The 4822-nt window shown below is 39.2% G+C and overlaps 1 protein-coding gene across 2 annotated transcripts in view; it reads left to right on the top strand.

Annotated features, from left to right (window-relative positions):
* COL25A1 (collagen, type XXV, alpha 1) overlaps positions 1-4822 on the top strand; it is a 514206-nt gene that overhangs the window by 167687 nt on the left and 341697 nt on the right. The gene's annotated exons all lie outside the window — the stretch shown is intronic.

Genomic DNA, 4822 nt, shown 5'->3' with positions numbered 1-4822 from the left:
CAAAGACTTGGAACCAACCCAAATGCCCATCAATGATAGACTGGATAAAGAAAATGTGGCACATATTCACCATGGAATAATATGCAGCCATAAAAAAGGATGAGTTCATGTCCTTAGCAGGGACATGGATGAAGCTGGAAACCATCACTCTCAGCAAACTAACACAGGAACAGAAAACCAAACACCACATGTTGTCATTCATATGTGGGAGTTGAACACAGGGAGGGGAACATCACACACCAGGGCCTGTTGAGGGGAGGGAGGCAAAGGGAGGGATAGCAGTGGGAGAAATACATAATGTTGATGACGGGCTGGTGGGTGCAGCAAACCACCATGGTACGTGTATACCTATGTAGCAAACCTGCACATTTTGCACATTTTTTTCGGACTTTAAGTTTTTTTTTTTTTTTTTAAAAAAGAATGAAATTTCTGTTTTCTCCCTACTTTCTTAATTTCTCTAAATTAGAGCATGTATTTGAAAGGGGTGATAATAACCAAACATGCTTCAACTTCATGGCTTCTTCTTTAAGATGCATTAGGATACCTTACTCATTGGTTAATAAGTTCAGATTCCTTTAACCTGATGAGGTATTATACCAACCACTCCACAGATGTTTTTTGAGCTCTTACTAAATTTGGGTCCTTGTACTCAGTCAAAATTGTGATTTGGGAGATGATGGAGAATAAATAGGAAGTAAATATATGATTTGTATAGCAGCTTATATTGTTTTCCATAATCTAATGAGATATATACTTAGCTTTGCTTTTATTAGGATAATCTTAGTACAGTTTGGGGGTAGATGGGAAGGACACCAGACTCTAGGTGGGGAAATGATTAAGGGGTTGTTGCCAGTGGTCCAGGTTGGAGATGATAGAGGCCTTAATTAAGGCAGTGGTCCAGTGGATCTTAAGTGGAGAGGGGAGCATCTACAATGTTTAAAAAGTTAATTTGATTGTTGACTGATTAATTTGAGGAGTGAGGTACAAGTTTTATACAGGATATTGAACTTTAGAACTAGAATTTTGTAGCAGAAAGTATTGTTTGCTTAAGTTTTTATTTTCATTGATAGTTCCAGATTTTTATTTCAAGCTTACTTTGACAGTTTTAGTCAATGTCTAAAATTGCAAATAGGAACATTTCATCTTTATTCCTGCTTAAAACTCTTCAGCAAATTCTCATTCTTTTAGGTTAATGCTCAACCCAATACTTTAACATGGTATATTAGCAATCTATTGCTGTATTAACAGATTACCCCAAAGCTCAGTGACTGGAAACAACTCACATTTGTTACCTCACAGTTTCTGTGGGTCAGGTGTCTAGGAATGGGTGTTCTGACTCCAGGTCTCTCACAAAGCTTCTATCAAGGTGTCAGCCAGTGCTGTAGTCATCTCAAGGGAAAATCTGCTTTGAAGCTTACTCACGTCGGCTCAAAGAACATGTGGGCCTCTTCAAAGGAAGATGTGGCAGTTAGCTTCCCCTAGAGTGAGAGATCCATGGAAGAGTGAGGGCACCTGAGACAGAAGCCCTGTATCTTGGAAGTGACATCCTAACAATTTTGCTATATACTGTGTGTTAGAGGTGGGGCTGTGATCCACATGCAAGGGCTGATGACTGCACCAGCTGGGGGTCACTGAGGCCTTCTCAGGGGCTGCCCGCCACACATGGCTTACATCATCTACACCCTAACTACCCATCTCTCCAGTTGGTGCCTTGCCAGTTTTCCATTCACACCAGACTCCAGACAAACAAACCTTTTCAGTTCCTCAAATGCTTCATGCAATGGGACATTCTTCCTTCTCCTCTTCATTTGACTGACTCACATGTGTACTAAAGACTTCAGTTTGAGTATTACTTCCTCAGGATGCATTTCCTGACTAATCTCTCCCAATTTTCCACATTTGAGTAGGAGCTCTTGCTCTTTCTTCAATTATAGCATGTATTGGAATTTAAGATGATGATGATGATTATTATTATTATTATTTTGAGACAGAGTTTTGCTCTTTTTACCCAGGCTGGAGTGCAATGTCGCAATCTTGGCTCACTGCAACCTCTGCCTCCTGGGCTTAAGCGATTCTCGTGCCTTAGCCTCCTGAGTAGCTGGGACTACAGGCGCATGCCGCCACACCTGGCTAATTTTTTTGTATTTTTAGTAGAGACGAGGTTTCACCATGTTGGCCAGGCTGGTCTCGAACTCCTGACCTCAGGTGATCCACCCGCCTTGGCTTCCCAAAGTGTTGGGATTACAGGCGTGAGCCACCGCACCTGTCCTATTATTATTTTTAATTGTGTGCCCTTTATGCTAACTGTAAGCTGTATCCCTGCCAACGGGGCTTTCTGCCTGGTACGATACTAAGCACATAGTAATATTTGTTGAATGAATGGATAAATGAATACCAAGATGCTTATGCCATATATGTGAGACCATGTGCTTGTTGATTACATTAACTGTGTCTCACACTCTAAGCTGTGTACAGTCTGTACAGTGAATGTGACCAACAAGCTTATGCCCTCTATATATGGGTCTATCAGAGAGCTACCACATATGAGTTCCTCTCAATACATTTTATTGAGTCAGGTCTGAAGTCTGTGGCTTTGGGAAAAAAACAAACCCAGATTTCTGTTTTATATAACTTCATTCTATTTTTTATTCTCATGTTTTATGACTTTTTGACTTAATAAGTAGATGTGTGTTGCAGATTGAATTTGGAGTTTAGAGAATAAGATTAAGAAAAAAAGAAAGAGCTCCATTTAAGTGAAGCTTCAATTGTTTGGGAGGAACCAGTCCCCGTTTTGACTTAAGCTGTCCTCACTTGTGTTGAAAGTTGATAGCACATTCAGAAGGATCAAGGGAATTTGGTTTGAGTATAGTATATTTGCTTCTAATCTAGGTGGAGTTTAGTTTCCTACTCACTCTTCAGTTTGATCTAACCTGTCTTCTGCCTCCCTATTTTCATGGAACATCTGGCAAAGCTCAGTAAGACCAGCTTACTACCAAAAGCAAGAGGGCCCAAGTCCTGATCTTATTGGACTTTTCTACCCCAGTTCACTCTTGATCACCACCTTTTTTCCAAAACTCTCTCTACTTGGGTGTTTCTGGATGGCATTCTCTTTGTTGTTGTTGTTGTTGTTGTTCTTTTTTTTTTTTTTTGACAGAAAAGTTTACTTTTTGGGAATTTCTTCTCTGTTATCTTCTTGAGTTCCTCTTTGCCCACTCCCTCAGGAGAACTCTCCAGGTTCTGTTTTGACCCTCTGTTTCTTCTTGATCTATAAGCAATTTCCTTACTTGCATTTTATCCATCATCTATATTCTGATGACTTCAAATCTCTAGCTCAGAATTTTTCTCCAAGTCTGACTTGTATTTCTAATTCCTGTTGACCTTTCCACGTAGTTGTTTGCAGGCATCTCAGACTTCAAACTTGCTCCTTCTCTGCGCCTTCCTCCCAATCTCGGTTAATGGCTTCACCATCCATCTAGTTCATACAATAATCGTGGATTCCTGTTTCCCCATCACTCACTTCTTTATGTGATTATCTAATAACCAAGTCCGGGTGATTTTCTTCTTAGTTTTTTCTTCCCCAAACACCTGAGGGCTATGCCATGCTTATAGGTATCATAAAGGGTTACAATGTTAGTGTCTCTCATTGGAAATGGGGAATGCGCTTCTTTGCCAAAATCTTCAGAGGGAGTGGAGGGGCCCTGGGTAGATTGAAACAGGGTCCCACATGGTACTAATAGACTCCAGAGATTGAGAATTGCCATCCTAAGTATTGTGTAAATCAGATGCTCCTTTCCTTGCAGATGCTACTGTATTAGTTCAAGCCCTTATCAATTCTGTCCTTGACTCCTAGAACACCATTCCACCTTCTGTCTAATCTGTCTTCTACATTGTTGCCAGAGCAATTATCTAATGTAAAAACCTATCATCTCCTACTTACGACTCTTAAAGACTCCTCATTACCTGTAAAAAAAAATAAAAGCAAAAACCAACTGCTACAATCTGGCCCCGTCTTCCTTTCTAACTCTGCCTTTCATTTAATCTATAGCCATGTGGAATTGTCATTTTTGAAGACACCCTTTTTTTCTCATCCTCATGCTTCCCTCTGTCTGAGGTGTTTTCCTTGATTCTTATCTGGCTGTTTTTCATCATTTAATACTAATTTCTTTCAAGAAACATTTCCTGACTGCCATCCCTCTCCCTGTAGTTCTTCTAGGATGTGTTCAATGTGTTTACATAGAATTTTGTGAAAATCTCAATCAGTATACTTGACATATTTCAGTTTTATTATCTATTCTTTTCTATCTCTCCTAATAGACTGAGAGTTTTTTGAGGTTATGGATCATATTTTATTCATCTTTATTTCCAATATTTAATAGAGTGTTTCTATATGTTCACAAATGTCAGAGAAAAAGGTGAATTAATAGACTTAAGCAGTTATCCATTCCTTTACTTTGAAAATATTTGTTGAGTGCCTACTTTGTGCCAGTCACCATTCTGCACACAGAGTGTTGCAGTAATAATTGAAGGCCATACATTTCTGCTGCTATATATCTTACGTTCTACTGCTAATACATATTAACATCATAACTGTTGATATTTACAAGAATATTTTCATACGGCAAGGAGACTTTCCTAACAAACATTGAGCAAATTTGGCCCTTTCTTGATGAACAACTGAATCTCTGCTTGTTGTTTTCTTAATTTGTACTGTGGGTTTTTTTTTCCTTCAGTGTCTTCATAGGCAGGTACTTATTAGGTAGAGTTTTGGGGAAAATAACCCAACAATGACCCTATAGGTCATAATGGTAAATATTAGACAATG

The sequence above is a fragment of the Mandrillus leucophaeus genome, unplaced genomic scaffold, assembly GCF_000951045.1.
Source record: "Mandrillus leucophaeus isolate KB7577 unplaced genomic scaffold, Mleu.le_1.0 Scaffold364, whole genome shotgun sequence".
NCBI classification, from domain to species: domain Eukaryota; kingdom Metazoa; phylum Chordata; class Mammalia; order Primates; family Cercopithecidae; genus Mandrillus; species Mandrillus leucophaeus.
This window is presented reverse-complemented; position numbering and strand designations above follow the sequence as displayed.